The sequence below is a fragment of the Macrotis lagotis genome, chromosome X, assembly GCF_037893015.1.
Source record: "Macrotis lagotis isolate mMagLag1 chromosome X, bilby.v1.9.chrom.fasta, whole genome shotgun sequence".
NCBI classification, from domain to species: Eukaryota; Metazoa; Chordata; class Mammalia; order Peramelemorphia; family Peramelidae; genus Macrotis; species Macrotis lagotis.
The window spans coordinates 613789997-613812111 of NC_133666.1; the positions used below are offsets into that span (position 1 = coordinate 613789997).

General features: G+C 36.2%; 1 pseudogene; it reads right to left on the reverse strand.

Moving 5' to 3' along the window:
- Positions 1-9712: 9712 nt before the first annotated feature.
- LOC141503657 (5S ribosomal RNA) lies at positions 9713-9825 on the reverse strand (annotated as a pseudogene).
- Positions 9826-22115: the final 12290 nt, after the last annotated feature.

Sequence of the window (22115 nt, forward strand, 5' to 3'; positions counted from 1 at the left end):
AGAGCTCCTGAAATAAACTCTCAGAAAAATTCAGTTCACTTCAATTCATGAAAACAATTATTAAGCTCTTATTATGGACCTACATTAACAAAATGAGGAATTCCTTGCTCTCAATAAGTTTCAATTCTACTGTGGGAAAGCAACATATAGACATCTAAGGAAGGACTATATATATATATATATTATATATATATGTATTTGTTCTATACTTAATAAACTGTCCTTTTTAGTAAATTGTGACTTTCCCCAGAGATTACTCTTCTTGTGCATGGGAGATCTAGGACTGACATGGATGGATAAGAAAGAATGGCCATGATTGTGATTGGAGTTTATCCTAGCTAGTTTATAATCCAGAAATAGGGACAATGCATAATCAAAAAGCAGAGAGTAGATTATTTTTGCCTTTCCTCATATCAAAGGTAATAATTTGCTTAAATCATCTGTGGAAAAGAAGTGGGATGTAGAGGGAATGAGAATGGTAGACTGGACATCTATTTCCTGGACCTGTCTGTTGGTTCTTTGAGACCTGGGGCTAGACTGGCTCTAAGGAATATTCTAAGGAATAGCTGAGTCATTCCCTCTCAGTCAGGACATCCTTGATCCAGAATTTATTCTAATGTCAAGTAAAATTCTTCCTCAGGGTGATTGGAGAGATGCTCTTTTAATGGTTTCCATTGTGGTCAGTGATGAGGATAATGATGATGATGATGATAGAAATAATAAAAGCTAGCTTTTATATAGCTCCTACTATGATAGATGCTTTAACTCAATCAAGACTCACAACAATCCCAAATGTAGGTGTTATTATTCTTCCCATTATTATTGTTGGGTCTTTCAGTTGTGACCAACTCTTGGGGTTTCTTTGACAAAGATATTGTAGTGCCTTGCCATTTCCTTCTCCAGTTCATTTTATAGATGAAGAAATAGAGTTAAGCAACTTTCCAAGGTCACACAACCAATAAATATTTAAAGCCATATTTGAACTCAGGAAGATGAAACGTTCTTAATCCAAGACTGGTTTTCTACCACTGAAGCAAACAAGGATTAAGCAATTTTCCCAGAAATTATTATCTGAGACTAGATTTGGACTCAGGTCTTCCTGGCTCCAGGTCCAGTGTAACTTAATTGCAGGGCAGATATATGGTCCCTGGTCTTACTTAAGGGCTAAGGCAGAAGTTCGTAGAGTTCTGAGACCTGGCTGCTTATAGAAGTAAATAATAACCAGGTATAGCTGCATAAAACTTTATAGTTACAAACAGAATTCATATCAAATATTTCATTTAATCTTGATAGTAGTGCTGTGAATAAGCAGAAATATAACTACATCCATTTTACAGATGAGGAAACTGAGGCCCAGGAAAGTAAAGACTCTTGCCTAGGTTTGGTAGTATGCCAAGGACAGAAATGGGTCTTGAACCCAGGTCATGCAATTTCAAGCTCAATGATATGTTTTTTTTTCTGCTCTCTGTTCCCTCTCCCCTTCCCCATAATTATAATTGAGATGAGTGGGATAGACTATTTTAGGAAAACAAGGCCAGGTTGATATTGGAGGGACCTGAAACCACTGTCATTCCTTAACTCAGCTCTTGGGAGTGACATTTCGAAGGCAATCTGTGGGCTCACTTAACATTTGAGTTGAATTGGTGAGTTCATCCCCAGGGACTTCCCAGTCCCATTTCCGCTGACATTAGAAGACTGGGGAAGCAGGCAAAGAATTTGCAACCAAGATTTAGTGGTGCCAAAGGTGTAGTTAATACCAAGTCTGATTGTTTCTGGCCCAGTGGTGGAACTGAATTGTGGGGAGAAGAGAGGGCAGGGAGACCAAGTGAAACTGCCTTTGAAAAGGCTTGAGGAGCAGATGGGTGGGTCAAGATAGATGGAGTCCAAAGTTGTCTCTTCCATGAAATTTCCTCTGATATTCCTATTGAATATAACCCTCCTGTCTTCCAAATCTCCTGTTTTGTGGAACCTATTTGTATCTGTCATACAAAGAGCAGAGTAGTCAAGAAAGGACTACTCATGGAATCCTAGCACCTGGTCCAGGAAAGTTCCCAGGCTTTGGAATGAGATGACCTGCATTCAAATCTTGCATAAACTTGCATGTTCTAGTATACTTGCCCATCCTTCTAATGACTCATTTTCCTCATCTGTAAAAGGAAGTGGTTGGACTGAAGAACCTCTGAGATCATTTTCTGTTTTTTATCTATGATGTTTTTTTTAGGTTTTTGCAAGGCAAATGGGATTAAGTGACTTGCCCAAGGCCACACAGCTAGGTAATTATTAAGTGTCTGAGACTGGATTTGAACCCAGGTACTCCTGACGCCAGGGCCGGTGCTTTATCCACTATGCCACCTAGATGCCCCTTTATCTATGATTTTAAAACATCCTTGATCTTCCTAGCTATCTAAGCTTTAATTTCCTCCCCCCACCCTAAAAAATAGTCGTAGAAAGCTAGCAGCCTAGCCAGGAAAACGGGATCACATACTCATAGGTAAAGAGCATATGTAATGTTTAACATGGTTTTAAATGTAAAAAGCTATATCATATTGCTTTCTATCAGGAGGAAGAAGGAGGGAAAGGAGGGAGAAAAACTGTAAAACTCAAAACTTTGCAAAAAAGAAACCTTTGGTAAAAGCCATCATTGAGTGTAGTTGGAAAAACAAATAAAATATTTATTAAAAAAAGAGCATAGGTAAAATCACTAGTCCAACCTTCTCCTTTTACTGATATGGAAACTGAAACACAAAGAGGTGAAATGACTTGCCTAAGGTCACACATTCTATAAATGTCAGAGATAGGATTTGAATGTGTGTCTGCTGACTCCACATTAGTTTGCTTTTTCCACTGTACCATGTACATCAGAGACATATAAGAAAAACCACTTATGCTTTCAGTACTCCAGGCAAATCTCTAAAGCTCATAGCTTCAAAAGAGTTCTCAGATCTGCATCCAGAGAGGCATCTTTCTTATGGGAATCAATCCCTTATTCAAAGAAATCATAGGTCAAATAAAATAAATATTGTTAATGATATTGCAACCTCCTCCCTTTCAAGGTTGTTGTAAGAAATTTTTAAATGCTAAAGAAAGAAGAGTTCTAAAGACCCAGAGACAATTTGACTAATATTTAATTGTTTTAGACATCCATATAGATACCTCATGCTAGATTGTAGGCCTAGCAAAGATAAATAGGCTTTGGGTCTCATGCAGGGTCAAGCAATGAACAGGGAAAACAGTAAATACTAAATTCCCATTAAGTTGATTGATTGTACAAAGTTTATAGATCTATTGAATGTTATTGTGTGGAGGGAGCTAAGAATATAGCATGTTAGAATTGGAAGGGATTTTCAAACACAGACTATAAGTGGGAGGGGTCTTAGAATATAGAATGTTGGATCTGAAAGTAGTTTTAGAAGAGACTTTCAAAAGTGAAAGGGACAGGGGCAGCTAGGTGTTGCAGTGAATGGAGTACCAGCCCTGCAGCCAGGAGGACCTGAGTTCAAATGTGACCTCAGACACTAATAATTTTACCTGCTGTGTGACCTTGGGCAAGTAACTTAACTATACATTGCCTTGCAACTCCTCCTCCCAAAGTGGAAGGGACCTAAAAACATAAAATATTTGAGCTAGAAGGGACCTTAGAGCAGAAAGGTGCCTTAGGACATAGATTTTTTAAAGCTAGGAGGGTTCTTAGAACATAGAATATTAGAACTGGGAAGACTTTCAGAACTGGAAGGAACCTTGGAACAGAATGTCAGAGGTAGATGGAACATTATTAGAATATGAAATAATAGACTATAGAACATGAACTTTCAGAGCTATAAGGATCCTAGAGCATAGAATGTCAGAGCTGTATGGAACCTTAGAACATGAAATAAAAGACTTTAGAACATAAACTTTCAGAACTGGAAGGAAACTTTGAATATAAAATGTTAGAAGTGAATGGAATCTTAGAACATGAAATACTAGACTTTAGAACATGAACTTTTAGAGCTGGAAGGGGCCTTATAAGACTTGTAGTGACAGAAAAAAATACGGAGCAACAGCTCCGTAGATGTCATCTAGTATAACAATGTCCATTTTACACAAAGAGAACTGGAAAAGAGGGAAGGCAGCTTGACTGATAGTCACACAGAGACAGAATTCTAACTCTAACCAAGGTCTTTTGTGTCCTAGGAGAGCCACTTGTTGATCTATGGGAATATAACACTAATAGAGGAATCTTAGAAAAAGATTTGGGTTGAAGCATCCTTCCTCATGCCATATGGATAGCTTCTATCTATCCAAGGACAAAGTCAACTTCTTTGTGTCTCTGCCAATTAGGGAGGCATTTGGGTTGGGATCGATTAGCAGACTCTGATATCTCTTCTTGATGAACCTGTTCATTTAGTACTAGTGCTTAAAAAGAAAGAAAAGTTGTTTCTTTCTGCTTTCCTTTCTCCTTGGTCCCTCTCTCTCAGCCCTCCCCAGCCCCAGAAGGAATTCAGCAGAAACCATGAAGTCATCCTGACAACCCTAAGACAGGAGCTGCCTTCTGTTAGTACTCATATCAGCTGCTTCTTAATGAGCATCCTGCTGGGAGATGCTCTAAAGCCTATTACTAATTTTCAGAGCCTTCCTTGACCCCAGCAGGAGGCCCTTCCATAAAATTTCCCCCTTCTTTCCTCTTGCCCCCCTCTCCCAATTTTGCCACTTACTCTGGATTATCACTAGGCTTCCATCACCACCTACTCCAGCCCAGTGAACATGATAGGGAAGGCCAATGTGGTGTCAAGAACATTGGTCTAAGAGACTTCATATCTGTTCTAGTCAGCTTTGCCATAGACTCCCCATGAGATTGAGACTTAGTTTCCCTCTCTGTGTCTGTTTCTTCACATGTAGCTTAAGAGGGTTGGACTAGATCTTACTATCCCCTATATCTTTGTCATTCTACGTTCTATGTCCTATGTTCTAACATCTTATATTCTGACGTTCCTTCCAAGCCTAACATTCCATGTTGTATGTTTTAAGACTCCTTCCCTTATGTTCTTCTGTCTCTGCCTTCGGTGTTCAAAAATTCCTTTCAATTCTGACAGTCTCTGTTCTAATGTTCCTTTCAATTCTGGCATCCTTATGTTCTAGACTATAATACTTTTTCCAACTCTGTCAGTCCATGTTTTAAGTCCTAAGGTTCTCATCATGTCTAGCATTCTTCTATTATCTGATATCTCTCCTAGCTCTGAAATTATATGTTCTTGAGTCCATTCTAGGCATAGAATTTTATATTTTAAGTTCTAAAGTCTTTTCCACTTCTGTCATTATATATAATTGTTTCATCTATGGTCCATTTTAGCTCTAAAATTGTTTTATGTCTAAAGGCTCTTCCAACTCTATTAATCTATGTTTTATTTTCTAAGGAAATTTGATGTTTTAAATCTCTTTCCATTTCTTACATGGTATAACTCTTTAACTACATATCTTGAACAAAATGAATGCAGGTTTGCTGTTCCATCCTCTTTTTGAGTTTCTGATTTAGAAAGAACCAGATAAAATGATCTTGTCTCTTAGATTTTGCTTTTCTGTTTCTTTAACTTGTTCTTAGAAGATCTTCTTTCCATCTGGAGCTTCCACACATCCTATCCTTCTTTCAAGTTCAAGATGAAGCCAAGACCTTTACTCTACAAAAATGTATTCCACTTCATTAACCAACTGGAAATTCTAAATCTTTCTGCTGCTTCCTCTACTTTCTAGTGTGACTTATGTATTCTTTCCCCCCATCAGAACATGAGATTTTAAGATCAGGAATTATCTTGTTTTTCATATTCTCAGTACTTAGCCAGTGCAGAAATACTTAATAGAGAAGTAGCTATTGACTCATTGGACTGAGTGCTGAGTTTCAGGGCTTGGAGTCAGGAAGACCCAAGTTAAAAATGCCATCTTGGATATCTTCTAGCTGTGTGACCCTGGCCAAGTCATTGAACCTCTGTCTATTTCAATTTACCCTTTTCTAAAATGTGAATAATTATAATACCCATCTTTTAGGGTTGTTGCATAGATAAAATAATTTTTATGAAGTTTTATGAAGTTTAAAATGTTATGGAAATGTTAGCAAGCTATTATATTACTAAAGATACCTAGGTAACCAGGCACCTTTGACATACATTGCTCTATAACAAAGTAGTCTCATCTAGCCTTCTTATTCTCTTTACTTCCAATTCAATTAACTTTATAGTCATGGAATATGGTCCAGTTTGGGGAATACTAGCCTGCATAGCTAGGCTTTCTTTGCTTTTTTATGCTGCTTACAAATAGATTTGGAATTGAAAAGCATTTAGGCTGCTTACAGCATCTGTTGCTTCCATGTTCTTAAAGTTTACTTGTCTTGTCTCCCCAGTCATAATAACAAATGGACATCTCTATATCTGGCATGCTCTAGAGGGTTGTAGAATGTGAAAGTTGCATTATCATGTGAAAAAAAATAAAACAGAACCCTCCATAGACTTTAATGTAAATATATGATTGTCGATAACTGTGTGAGTATACAAAGAAATGGCACACAACAGTTGAATCTCATTTTTTCATTCTTTTAATTTCTAAGACCTGGGATTTTCATACTATTTAAAAATTGGTTACATGGTCATTACTCCCAACTCTTTTCTTGCTCTCTATATGAGAGGTACCATTTTCCAAGCACTCTTGACTTTGACAAAGGAAGTCATCCTACTCTCAACCATCTATTATCCTACTAAGAAATGTTGTTTTGTGCAGATGAGAAGAGGGTAAACTAAGTGAAAGAAAAGCAAAAAAACTGAAAGCCTTCCAACAAAGATTGAAAAAAAGAATAACCTTTTTTGTTCAATATCTGTAGATATCTAATTTAATATGCTCACTTTACACAACTGGGGTCTAGAAAATGGCCACATCAAAAAAAGAATCATGATTTGTACCCAAGTCTCTTAGTGTCTAATTCATCCTTTCCCCCCTTTTCTAAAGGGCAACTTAAAGCCCAAAGGCTGTGAAAGGTATTCATACCCTTTAATGAGGAAACATAGACCATGAACAATCAAACTGACATGCAAAAACTACCGAAAAGTCACTTCTTTATAGGATAAATTGGTAAGGGAAAGAATGGATGAGCCTATTATCTCTTATGGGCATGGTGAACTATGAATAAAGGCACCAAGGAGAGAAAGCTTGGGGGCTTGTATGGGGGGGAAGAGACCAGTTCCATTTATCTAGGTACATCATGGCAGTTGGGTAAAAGATCACATAAGCTTAGATCATAAAAATAAGTAGGAAGTTATAAATACTACTTGAAGCATTTGTCCTTGATCCTGTATTCAATGGGGATCCACTGAATATTATTGGGCAAAGAAATAGCATGATGAGAGTAGAGTTATAGGATTTTAGAGGAGAAAGAGTTCCATAAGCAGAGGAGAATATGGACTAATCTGTAGAAGGATCTTGAAGGTGGAGAACAATAGGGAGGTCTGCCACCTGGACATGACCGAGAGTCTAAGAAAAAGTATCCAATGCCATGAAAATTATATACTTCTGGTAATTCATATGGAGACCACTGATTCCACCAAAAAGTACCTTGCAAATGTTTCAAAGGATTATTAGGTTCTGGGCAGAAAACTTAAGACCTGGGTTTCACAGGTGGTATTTTAAAAATCATTCCTTTCAATTGAAGGTAGTAGATTTAGAAGATGATGGTAATTGTGGTCAGTGATTATTTGGAAGAGAATATGGTATCTGAGGATGGATTTTGATTTTTTTGACTCAAATCTTAAAATATGAGAATAACAGAATGAATTCCTAGTTAGGAATAAAATACACCCAACAAGGGTTGATTAAAAATATTTGCCTAAAATTTTTCAGATCTAATTTCCAGGGCATTATAATAAAAATGGAAAAGGAAATTTCAAAAAAGGCAGAACATGAACAACAAAAATTCTATGGATGGAAGTCAGCCCAGGAAGGATGGAAGACACTTGTTTCTTCTGAAGTAAAAAGAAAGTCAATTAACGAATTCAGTTTAGAAAAATATTGACCAACTCAGAAGTTTTTTTTAAAGTATAGAAGATGTAAGCATAGGTTAGTTGAGGATGGATATAAAAGGGTGATATAGTTCTGCAAGTAGATGGGGAAGAAAGGTGGTGCAATAGCTAGAGAAGTCAGGAAGTCTCATTTTCTTGAGTTCAAATTGACCTTAGAAACTTACTGTTATGTAACTCCAGGCAAATCACATAACCCTTTTTGCCTCATTCCTCATCTGTAAAATGACTGGGAGAAACAAATGGCAAACTAATATCTTTGCCAAGAAAATCCAAAAATGAGGGCACAAAGAGTTGGACATGACTTTAATGACTGAACAACAACAAATGGTCCTTCAGGAATTGAATAAGAGATGGTGAAATTCAGCCTATTACAAAGAGCCTGGATAACAGGAAAGATTCAGGAAGACTACAGAAGGATAAATGTTTCAATTTTTATAAAAAAGGAAGAGTCAGTAAACTGTAGAGTAAGAAAATTAACTTCCATTCTCAACAAATTTCTAGAAAATATTATTAAGGAAATTGTTTATGAGCACTTAGAAAGGGAAGCTAAAACACTAAAAGCCAGCATGGCTTCAACAAATACAGGTTATGTGAGATTAATCTCATTTCCTTTGACAGAGTAAATAGATGGTAGATCAAGGGACTACTGTAGCTATAGTATGCTTAAGTTTCAGCAAAGATTTTAACAATTTGTTTCACACTATCATTTTGTACAAGGCAGAGAGGTATGAGTTTTAGCAATAGCATAAGTAACTGAAAGGTCACAAACCCATTGATAAATTAGGGGGATATCTACCCCAGGAATGGAAAGACTTCCCACAGTAGAATGGGCACATGAGAATAATTTATTCCAACAGCCATGAAGGTGGCTGAAGCAGGTGGCTTTGAGCTATTCAAATTTGGTTAGGCATGCAACTCTGCTTCACTTAAATCCTATTCACACATGAGTCAAGATATCACCTTGTGATGTCATTGGTCCTATTCAAAAATAAAGTATAGACAACAATAGTTAGTAATGTGTATCTATAAATTGATGGTTAGGACTCAAAGAATAGTTACTAATTGTTCCACATCAGTTTAGTACGTCTGTGGTGAAGTGCACAAGGGATCAGTCCTTGGTCCTATGCTATTTAACATTTTTATTAATGACACAGATAAATATTAGCTTCTCAGTGACATAAAACTAGAAGGGATAGTTAGTACAGTGGATGACTTGAGGCAGCTGATAGCTCAGTGGATAGAGCTCTATAGTCAGAAAGACCCAAATTCAAATTTAACCTCATAAAGTTTTTAGCTATATGATCCTCTGTCATCACTTAACCTTTGCTTGCCTCATTCTCCTTATCTGTAAAATGAGTATAATAATGGAATCTATTTTGCAGGGTTGTTGTGAGGACCAGAGGAGACAACATTTGTAGAAATATTTTTAGTAGAGTGCCTGGCACATGGTTGTTGCTAGGTAAATGCCTATTCTTTCCATCTCTTTCCCAATATCCTTTCAAATTTTTTTTTTAGGTTTTTTTTTTGCAAGGCAATGGGGTTAAGTGGCTTGCCCAAGGCCACACAGCTAGGTAATTATTAAGTGTCTGAGGTTGGATTTGAACTCAGGGACTCCTGACTCCAGGGCCAGTGCTCTATCCACTGTGCCACCTAGCCGCCCCAAGGGGGACGGACAGGGCCCAGCTCCTGGTATTCCCAGGTGGTCTCCCATCCAAGTACTAACCAGGCCCGACCCTGCTTAGCTTCCAAGATCAGACGAGATTGGGCTCAGGGTGGTATGGCCATAGACTCCTCTCAAATTCTTGACAGAATCAGAAAAGTTGAGTAAGGAGAAACGTAAAATCTTAAATTTAGCTTCATAATAATGTGGCAACCGTGGTTAGAGAGTAGATTTTTTTCCCTGAATTAAGGTTAAAGAATTTTAATGGACTTCAAATTCAATATGAAGTGCCATGGTAATTTCAAATGCTGATGAATGTATGGTTTTCATTAATAGAAGCATTGCTTCTAGAAGTAAAATATGGTCTATGGATCAGTGGAATAGACTAGGGGCAATAGCAAGAAATGATTATAGTAATCTGCTGCTTGATAAACCCAAAGACTCTAGCTATTGGGATAAAAACTTTCTCTTTGATGATGAAATATTTTGGGAAAATTTGAAGTTAGTATGGAAGAAACTTGGATTAGACCAATACCTCAAACCCTATACCAAGATAAGATCAAAATCGATACAGGATTTAGACATAAAAAACAATATTATAAGCAAACTAAAGGATCAAGGAGTAGTTTACCTGTCAGATCTATGGACAGGGAAACAGTTTATGACTAAGGAAGAGATGGAGAACATCATTAAAAGCAAACTAGATAATTTTGTTTACATTAAATTAAAAAGCTTTTGCAGAGACAAAACCACTATAACCAAGATCAAAGGAAATGTAGTAGATTGGGAATCAATTTTTACAACTAGTATTTCTGACAAAGGGCTCATTTCTAAAACATAAAGAGAACTGAGTCAAATTTTAAAAAAAATCCATTCCCCAATTGACAAATGGTCAAAGGATATGCAAAGACAATTTACAAATGAGGAAATCAAAGAGATCCATAGTCATATGAAAAATTGCTCTAAATCATTACTTATTAGAGAAATGCAAATTAAAGCATCTCTGAAGTACCACCTCACACTTCTCAGACTGGCCATTATGAAAAGAAGGGACAATGGTCAATGTTGGAAAGGATGTGGGAAATCTGGGACACCAATACATTGTTGGTGGAGCTGTGAACTCATCCAACCTTACTGAAGAGCAATTTGGAATTGCGCCCAAAGGGCAACAAAAATATGCATGCCCTTTGATCCAGCAATGCCACTACTGGGTCTATACCCTGAAGAGATGATGAAAAAGGGTAAAAACATCCCTTGAACAAAAATATTCTTAGCATCCCTGTTTGTGGTGGCAAAGAATTGGAAATTAAATGAATGTCTTTCAGTTGGGGAATGGCTTAACAAACTGGTATATCTATGTGACAGAACACTATTGTTCTTTTAGAAACCAGGAAGGATGGGAATTCAGGGAAGCCTGGAAGGACTTGTATGAACTGATGCTGAGCAAGATGAGCAGAACCAGAAAAACATTGTACACCCTAACAGTAACATGGGGGTGATGATCAACCTTAATGGATTTGCTCATTCTATCAATGCCACAATCATGGACAGTTTTGGGATATCTGCAATGGAGAATACCATTTGTATTTAGTGAAAGAACTGTGGAATTTAAACAAAGACCAAAGACTATTATCTTTATTTTAAAAAGAAAAAAATAACATTATCTTATTAGATAATTTTGCTATATCTTATACTTTATTTTTTTCCTTAAGGATATAATTTCTCTCTCATCACATTCAACTTAGATCAATGTATACCGTGGAAGCAATGTAAATTCTAATAGACTACCTTCTGTGGGGGGGTAAGCAATATTAGGGGAAAAAACATGGTCCAGTTTACTTTGATGGTTCATCAGTCAGCTCATGTCCCCTAACTATGGATATTCCACCAAGGTTTTTGTCTTTGGTCTTCTACTCTTCTCTCTCTTAAGCCCTCTCTCAGTGGTCTCATCAGTACTAATGTATTTACTTCTTATCAGTATACCAATAATACCTCTATGTAGTCCTAGTTTTTCACAATGAGTATCAGTCCCATAACACTAATTGCCTATTAAACATTTCAGAATGTTTAATGTCTTACAGAAATCTCAAATTCAAAATGCCTAAAATAGAATTCACTATCCACCCTTACCCAACTCTCATCATTCTTCCAAAATTCCTAATTTCTGATGAAGGGATGAATATTTCTTTATTGTCCCAGTTTTATAACTTTTGTGTTATCCTCAACTCCTTCCACCTAAATATAATCAATCAATTGCTAGATCTGACTATTTCTCCCTTTATTATATATCTTGCATCCAACCCTTTTCCTCAGACACACAGCTACTGCTTTATTTTATCATCTGTCATGTAGACTATTGCCACAGCATCTTTAGGTAGCGTCTCTCTTTTGCCTTTCCCCACTCCATCACATTTGAAAAATCTGATCATATCACCCCCCCCACTTAATCACTTTCATTGATTTCCTCTTTTTTCTACACACACTTAAACTCTTTTAAAAACCTTTTAAACTCCTTGACAATCTGGACCCAACCTTTCTGTCCATCCTCATTGTAAGTTACTCTTTTCCTGAACTCAAAAATCTAGCAAAACTTGCCTTCTTTCTTCCCCATATTTGATATTCTAGTAGCCATTTGTAGTGCCTTTGGGTATTTCATATGCCTAGAATATATTCTTTTCTCACTTCTATCTTACAGAATTCCCCCTCTTCCTTAAAGCCCAACTCAAGCATTATACTTTTCCATGTTCCTCAACTGCCATCCTCCTTTCTAAACAACCTTATATTTAATTAATTAGCATTTATTATCTTTATATTATGATTATATTTATATATGCCCTTTCTGCCCCTGTTAGAATGTAAGCCTTTTTTTTTTAAAATGGCAATTGTTTCATTGTCTTTGTCTCACTAGTCCCTAGCACATAGCAGGAGTTAAATAAATACTTACTGACTGATTTGTTGAATAAGAAAATGATAGTTTCTCTGTGATATGCCATGATCAAATACCACCTAGAATTTTTTATTCAGTTCACCAAAGTTAAGGAATTGATAATCTAACATTCATTCAGAACCTTCTTTGGATCAGACACAATGCTAAGGACTTAGGATACAAAAAAAGGATAAAACAAAGAAATAGAATCCATCTTCTAGACATTTACTAGTCATGTGACACTGCATAAGTAACTTAAGTGTAGACCTTAGTTTCTTCATTTGTAAAGTGGGGATAATTATATTGTCTATCTCCCAGATTTGTTATGATGATAAAATGTGATAACTTGTATAAAGTGGTCTGAAAATCTCAAAGCACTGTATAAATACATCTGTGATGATGATGGTGATGATGATGATGGCAGATATCAAATTGTCAGGTTTGTCATTATGAAAATTCTTTGTTGAGCATGAATTAGACTACATGATTTTATTCTTTATAGTCCTAAAATTCTTTACAGATCTAGATTCTTTATCTAGAAAGACATGCTATGTACTAGTGTAATCACATTTGAAATATTATGCTTAATTCTAGGCAATACTAATGAGCAGTATATCTATTCTGCTACATATAACACACATGTACATGAAAACACACATGCACACATATGCATATGTTTATATGTGTTCAACACATATATTCCTTCAAGGAGTTATTGGCTCTTAGGAGAGACACACTAGACACATACAAAGCACAATCAAGAAGATACTAAAAGCAGAGGGGTCCAAGGAAAGTCTCCTTGATTGTGAGTTTACTCAAAGAGTAAGGAAGGAAAATATTCCAAGTGTAGTGGACAGTCCTTAAAAAAATCATGGAGGTGGGAGATAGAATAACATAGAGGGTGAAATCAAATCATAGAATTACAATTAAGAATAATAAAATAAGAAATTCTACAGAACTATAGAATTTTTAATTCCTAGAAATTATGAATGGTAGATTCCTTTTTAAAAAACTTGTCTTCTCTTCATCCTCATCCTTCTTTATTTAAGAATGTATTTTTACTAATAACTTTTATTTTAGATCACTTAGTTTTATCTTCTGTATCTTTCCTAGAGAGCCCTCTTAATCAAAAAGATTAAGAAAAGAAAAAGAGATTGAAGAGAAAATAATTTCAAAAATTCAGTCAAAACTTTAAAAATCTGACATATGCAAAATTCAACATCCATAGAGCCCCCCCCATTCCATACCCATTGAACCTTACCCCCTTTACCTGTGCAAAGCATCAGGGGAAGATGGAACTATCTTTTCATATCTTTTCTTTTGGGTTAATATTGCTCTTTATAATTCTTTAAATTTATAATTCTCATTTCCAAATTTTTTGATGATTGTTATCTCCATTTCCATTGTTGCAGTTAGTGTATTGTTTTCTTGGTATTTCATTTTGTGTCATTAACTGTTAAGTATTTTCATTCTTCTATGCCTTCATCATGTTTTTTATTTTCATAGCACCATGTTTTTTTTGATTTTCATATACCTCCATTTAATCATTATCAAATCTATTGGCATATATTTGGTTTCAAGTTGTTGCTTCCACTAAAAAAGTGCTGATATAATATTTTGAGAAGTGGAAAGCCTTTATCTTGCTATAAAGGAAGTCTTTCTTATAGACTCTTAAAATGTGAGAGCTTGAGGGACTTTCAAAATAATCTATTAGAAGCATTAGAGAAAACTGAAGCTCAGAGATAAATGTCCTTCCTTAAGGTCACACAATGAATTAGTGGCAGAGCCAGGATCAGAACAGTGTAATTTCCTATTATTGCTAATTTTTGTCTTCATTGTTGTATATCTGATTAGATGACAGAAGGTCTGGTCAGACCAGATTGGATGAAAATCTTTCTCTGCAGATCTGTCATCCAAGATAGATCAGATTGACTTCGGAGAGGTTGAATGATTTCATTTTGGGAGCTTAGTCCACAAGAGATGCCAGAATCTCAAACATCTCTATTTCTTCTCCCATTTTTTTGCTCTTTATTGAGGCAGCAAATTTAGAGAAATGGGATTTTTTTTCTCCTGTTACTATCTGATAGCTTCAACACTGACTGCAACAAGTAATCAACGGGACAGGAATGGTAGACAAAATACCACAATGTATATTTCTATGGAAGCTTTTTATATGATTATGGAGTAAAACTAAAATATTGGGATGTATGTGAGCTAGAAGATACCTTAGTATTTGGAGCATATAATGACAGTGATAGAAAGGATTTCAGAGCCCACCAAATCCCTATATTTTTTTGGCAAAAGAGGAAAGTTAAACCCAGAATTGCAGGTGTGCTTGACTTTCCTCAAAGTCATAATTCCTTTTTTTTTTTTTTAAATTGGCATACTTTGAAGTACCAACACCAAGAAAATTTTCAGATGAGAAAAAATCCTTATATATAAAATGGAGATTGGGGAAAGGAAGTTTTATCCTTGCTCCCAAGATTTTTGTATTTATTTGTTTTCTTTTTCCTTTATATTCATCATATTATACATTATAAGACTCACTCTAGGCTTACTCCCCTACTCTACATTGGTCTTATCAGATTTGGTCTCCAGCTGGATAGTTGCCATTGCTTTTTCAGGGTGCTAAGGATAACACCTTGGGTGGAACACAGGTCCATTAGCTTTGCAGTGTGCATTTCTTCCACAATCAACCATCAGTTTTTATTTGTTTTGTCTAAATGTTTGTTTTTCAGCATAGACATATAATCAACTGGTCTAGCAAGAATAGGAGGTCTCAGCATTTTTACTTACTGAAATAGATTCAAAATACATGGCTGGGGAAGAATAGAATGCATGAATTTAAAATCTGTGAAGCACAAGTGAAGGCCACATATGTGTAGGCTAATGTAGCTCACAATTCCAGACCTATAGATGTTCTGCCCCTTGGGAGTCCTCATGAAGGTTGCTGATGGAACATAATATTGGTCATGAAAGGGTTGCTTTTTGGTTCAGCTCCTCAGAGTTCAAAGTATTTTGTTAATTGTTAGGTCTAACTACAGGGATGGCTGAGGACTGAAATTAAGCTGGGGAAGATTCAAAATTTCTATCTGATTATGGCACAGTATCAAAAAAAGTTTGCAGAACATCATGTTAGAGGGTTTCTCCTTATATTTAGTTTCAAATTTGTGCCCCTATAATTTCTCCCCAGTTGGTTCTAGTTATGCTTTCTGGAATCAAGCAAAATAAGAAGAATACCTCTTCCCCATGAATAGCTATTGTGCACACTAAAAGAAAGCTATCATATCTTCCTTAAAACTTTCCCCTTTATGCTTCCACCATCTTGATTCCTGTGGCATTTATCCAATCCTCTTTACCATCCTTAATTACTCTTTTTGATGTTCTCTTGTTTGTGAATGACCTTCTTACAGTGTAGCATTCTGCTTCAAACCCAATATTCCATATATAGTTTGACTGTCCTTGCTCTGGCCATTGGACTTCTAGTAAGGTCATCTAGAATGGCTGACACATCAAATTGCTGACTCGTTATGCAGAGATATGATATGGAAGAACCTTCTAATTTGGTGATTCATAGACAAAGCTTGGAGTTCTTTCCAGCTCCCCTACCCCCTTAAGGAAATATGTCATAAAAGACTCCCTTAAACCTTTATCTGCTGCAATTGTACTCAACTAACCTTTGTTAAGTAGCTACCCTGTACCAGAATAATAATTCACATTTATATGGCTTTTCAAGGTTACAAAGTGTTTCTTATTTGATTCTTCCATTTCATTCTGACACCACCTCTGTGAGGGAGACAGGGCAAAGATTCTGCTTTCTCTTGTACAGATAAGAATATCTTTCCCCCCATAGTCATAGAGTTAGAATGTGGCAAAATTAAAATTAAAATATAATTATTTTTACTTAAATTTTCTATCCTTTCTTCTATACATCTTTGCAAAGGAAACGGTTCTCTAATCTGCATTTTATAAATGAAGAATCTGAAGCAAACAGAGATGAATTGACTTAATCAGGTTCACCTAGCTAAGAAGCATCTGAGCCTGGTTTTGAATTCTGGTCTTCCTTACTCCAAGTCCAGTTCTCTATCCATTGTATCACCTAGCTGGCTGAGTACCTGTTTAGTAGAGAAAGTACAGATCCATCAGGACAATGGAAACCCAGAGATAGATTTTCCCATACAAAAGTGTTAAATACTCCAGTTGGATTCTGGTCTCAACAGCATGGCAGTTGATGAGATAATAAGCTAGGTATTTTAATTCAATGCAATAAGCATTGCTTGTGCTCTACTCTGGGTAAGATCATTTTTTAGCTTCTTAATGAGGTAGGAAATGAATAATACTCCATTCTTGTCTTCAAGGAACTCAGAGTCTGGTAGAAGTAGACATGAGGTAGACACCATTACTCTAGTTTAAGGTAGTAAGTGGTTAAGTGCATAAAAGTGGTACTATTGAAATATTCCAGCTAATTCTTTCTCTTTCTTCATCTTTGTCTTTTGTTCTCTTACTTTTTGCCCTGTTATAAAAATAAATGAAACCTTTGTTGAAGTCATATTTACTGAAGAGGGAAAAGGCTCTGTTAGGAGTTCTGGTTTTTCTAACAAAATAACCCAAGTTTGTCTTCAGTGGGAAGACAAAAGCAGGAATCTGGGTCTCAATTTTTTTCCTGCTTCTACTAGAGAAGGAAACAAGCATTTTTGAAGTATCTACTGTTGAGGAGCATTTTGCTAATGCTTCACAAATAAGGTCTTAATTGATTTTTCTAATAACCCCGGTAGGCAGGTGCTCTTCGTATCTCCAGGTTACAATTTAGGAAACTGAAACCTACATAGGTTACGTGACTCAGTGACTTATATCATACTTAGCAAGTATGCCAGGTTGGATTTAATCATAGATCTTCTTGACTCTGGCCCAGTTCTCTACCTACTGAGCCACAAAGGAGAAAGACTACTTAAAAAGGAGAAAGACATTACTTCCTTATGGAGGTGGACTGTGAAATCAGGGAAGGTTCTGGAGGTGGTGATATTGGAACAGAATAAAGTATATTCTGACTTCTGATACAGACGATCTGGGTTCAAATAAAAAAAAACCCATCTGTATGATCTTAAGCACCAAGCATTGCTTGCGCTCTACTCTTGTGTTCTACCCACCTTTTATGGGTCTCAGTTTCCTCAATCAATTTGAGAATTGGAATAGATCAGTGGAGAAATAGGGTGGTAGAGTGGAGGCCTGAGTTCTTCCACAAAACCGTTCCAAATATCTTTAAATACTTCTAAAGAAATTCTAGAGTGGCAGAACCAATATAAAGACTGAGTGAAGCAATTTTTCAGGTTAAGGCAATTTGGAAAATTGGAAGGAAGGGCCTGCTGCACCAGGGTGAGAGAAGAAGGCAGAGCATTCTAGCTAGATTGAACCAGCACCAGCAAACCTGGAACAGATTGAGGGCAGGGATCAATTGTAGCAGTGGTGGTTTCCAGACCTCTCAGCTCAGAGATTGCTAAGGACAACTTGGAAGGTCAGCAGGAAAAGTCTGCCACACCAGGGTGAGATTGAAGCACAGTCCAGCACAAACCTCAGCAAAGTAGACCCAACCCCAGCAGACCACTGAATCAGCAGAGGCAGCTGCTTCCAGAACTCTTGGTCCACAAAAGGTAAGGTGGGGGGGGGGGGTCAGAAGGAGATTACAGGTGTGTCTTTGCTATCATTAGTGCAAGACTGTCATTTTGCCCAAACTCAAATCTGGGTCTTGAGTCCCATTCCCAGGAAAAGAAGCAGAGGTACAACAGAGCCTACTACCACAGAGGAGCAGGAACTCTTCTCAAAGTTCCCGGGGCAGACAGGAGTGCTTAGGGTCACCTATAGACCAGAGTTCAGGCCAGGAGAGTAGTCATAATATAAACCTCTCCTTAGAAGATAAGACCTTGAAAGAATTGAAATTTTGAAGGTTCCAAGAAGTATCTCTGAAAATAGCTGCAAAATTCACCAAAAGCTTTGGACAATGACCCCTCTCTATCATGGAAGCAGAGCTATACCTTAATAAAGAGTTAAAATCAAATCATAGGCTGGAAAAATGAGCAAGAAGAAAAAAAAATCTGAACATAAGCAGTGATTCTGGTGATAAGGAAGCTCAAAATACACACCCAGAAGATAACAAGTAAAAACTTATATATCCAAAGCCTCCAAGAAAAATATGAATTGGACTTAGGCCCTGGAAGAGTTAAAAAAAATTTGAAAATCAAATAAGAAAGGACAGGAAAAATTGAGAAGAAAAATGAGAGAGATTCAGGAAATAATAAAAACCAAGTCAACAATTTGGAGGAGATACCCCAAATTACTGAAGAGAATAACATCTTAAGAACCAGGGGCCAAATGGGCCAAATGGAATAAGAGGTCCAAAAAACCAGTGAAGAGTAGAATTAGCCAAATGGAAAAGAAGATACCAAAGCTCACTAAAGAAAATATTTCCTTAAAATATAGAATGGAGCAAAAATGAAGCTGATTACATTGTGAGAAGTCAAGAAACAATAAAAAACCCAAAAGAATGAAAAACTAGAAGAAAATGTGAATAACTCATAGAAAAATAACTGACCTGGATCTAGGAGAGATAACTTAAATTATTGGACTATCTCATAACCATGATAAAAAAAGAACCTACCTAGACATCATCTTTCAAGAAATTATCAAGGAAAGTTTCCCTGACACTCTAGAAGCAGAGAGTAAATTATAAATGGAAGAATTCACTGATCATCTCCTAAAAAGGAACACAAAATGAAAACTCTCAGGTATATTATAGCCAAATTTCATAGCTTCCAGGTCAAGGATAAATTATTGTGAACTGTCAGAAAGAAACAATTCAAAAATACCCGACTCACTTCTACATTAGAACTTCTACATTAAAGTATCATAGGGTTTAGAATATGATATTTCAGAGGCAAAAAAGTTTAGATTACAACCACAAGCCAACTACCTAGCAAAACTGAACATACTTATTCAGGGAAAAAGATGGTCATTCAATGAAATGGGGACCTTTCAAAATTTCCTGATGAAATGTTCAGAGTTGAACAGAAAATTTGATCTGCAAATATGAGATTCTAGTGAAGCATACATAGAAAGGTAAAGAGGAAAGACAAATCATAAGAGACTTAATGATTCTGAACTATTTATATTCCTGCATGGGAAGATGATACTGATAACTCATATGAACTTTCTCATTTATTAGGGAAGTTAGAAGGAGTATATGCAGACAAGGCACAGATGAGAGTTCAATACAAAGGGATAGTATATTAGAAAGATGCTGCTAATAGGTGAGAGAAATGTACTAGAATATAGGGAAAGGGGGGAGGTAGAATGGAATTAGTTATTTCACATAAAAGAGGCAAGAAAAAGCTTTTGCATTGGAATGGAAGAGCAGGGAGATGGGGTGGGGCAGTGAGTGAGCCTTATTCTCATTGGAATTGACTTAGACAGGAATAACATACACAATCAATTGAATAAAGAAATCTATCTTACCCTAGAGGAAAGTAGGAGGAGAAGGACATGGGAGAAAAGGGGGAGAGGGGATATAATGGAAGGAAGATTGTGGGAGGGGATAGTCAGATACTAACTCTTTTGAGGAGGGACAGGATAAAAGGAAAGAGAAAATAGAATAATTGGGGATGGGGGAATCAGATGGAGGGGAAATACAGTTAGCAATAGTAACTGTGGGAAAAAAATATTGAAACAAGTTTCTCTAATAAAGACTTCATTTCTCAAACATAGAGAACTGAGTCAAATTTGTAAAGAAATAAAAGCCATTCTTCAAATGATTAATGATCAAAAGATATAAACAGATGAGGTTATCAATCTCTGATCACATTTTTAAAAATGTCTTAACTTGCTATTGATAGGAGAAATGCAAATTAGTATATTTCTGAGGTTCTGCCTTATATCTAGAGGATTGGCTAATAAGACAGGAGAAAATGACAAATGTTGGAGGGGATGTAAAGAAAATGAGACATTTATGCCCTTTTGGAAGAGTTGTGAAATGATTCAACAATTCTGTAGAACAATTTGGAACTATATCCAAAGGGCTATAAAATCAAGCTTACCCTTTGACCTAGCAATGTCACTATTAGGTCTACATTGCAGAAGATATAAAAAACAAAATTGAAAGGGACCTATGTGTATAAGGATATTTATAGCAACTCTTTCCTGGTGTCAGGGGACTGGAAATTGAAGGGATGCCCAGCAATTGGGAATAGCTGAGCAAACTGTGGTATATGATTATGATGCAATGCTATTCTCTTATAAGAAACAATGAACAGGATTCTCTCGGTAAAAAAACAAAAACAAAAAACCCTAAAACCCAACTTAGCAACAATATTGTAGTAGATCAGCATGAATGACTTACCTTTTCTCAACAATGCTGTGGCCCAAGGCAACTCTGATGGTCTTTTGATAAAGAATACGATCCATCCTAAAAACAGAGTTGATGGTTTCTGAATACAGATTAGTCTACTTTTTAAAAAGTTTTATTTTTTTTGAAATTTATTTTTTTTTTTTTGGTGGGGGTTAGTTTTACTTTTATAACATGACTATTATGGTAATCTTTTGCATGACTATATATTTTTAACCTATAGCAAATAATTTGCTTTTTCAATGAGGGGGTATAGGATGAGAAGAAGGGAGAAAATTCAGAATTCAAAGTTATTTAAAAATAAATTTATTTATTTTTGAATTTTATAGTTTTCCCCCTAATCTCACTTCTCTCCCCTTTCAGGGAGCCCAGTGTTTCTAAAATTGTCTCTTCTAAATCTATTCTCCAATTCAATGGCTTTGTCAAGGAGGTATTTTACATTTTCTTCTATTTTTTGATTTTTTTGGTTTTATTTAACAGATTCTTACTCCATTCTTTTTTCTAGAGAAGAATTTTCTTCATTTACCTTTTGCAACTCCTTTTCCAATTGGTCAAGTCTATTTTTGAAGGAGTTTTCCATTTGTCCAGTTGAGGTTTTGAGAGAATTATTTTCTTTCTGCATTTGTCCAATTGTATTTTACAAGGATTTATTTTTTTGTTGCAGGGTGTTAATTTTCTCTTGGGCTTCTTTTCCCAAATTTTCCAATTGATTTTTAAATTCCTTCCTAATTTCTTAGAGGAAGTCATTCTGGGTTGGAAACTAAATCATATTCTCTTCAGAAGTTCTATATCTCTCTGAATTAGCATCTTTATCTTCTAGATAGCTTTCTATGGAACCCCTTTTCAGTGACCTTTCTTCATTTTCCTACTGACCTTTGGTGTTGTGATCCTTAGAAGCTTTGCTTACTGGGTTTAGTAACTCCGAGTGGGCTGGCTAGTAGAGGGTGGGTAATAGTTGCTTTCTCTGGAGTTTTGTGACCTTGATTTGAGGCCCTCTCCCTAGGCGTAGAGGGGGTGTTGCTGGATACTTTTATCCTTGAACAATGTGGGCTGTACCCTGGGGTGAGGTAGTTAATCTCCCTATTCAGCTGAGGGAGCTCT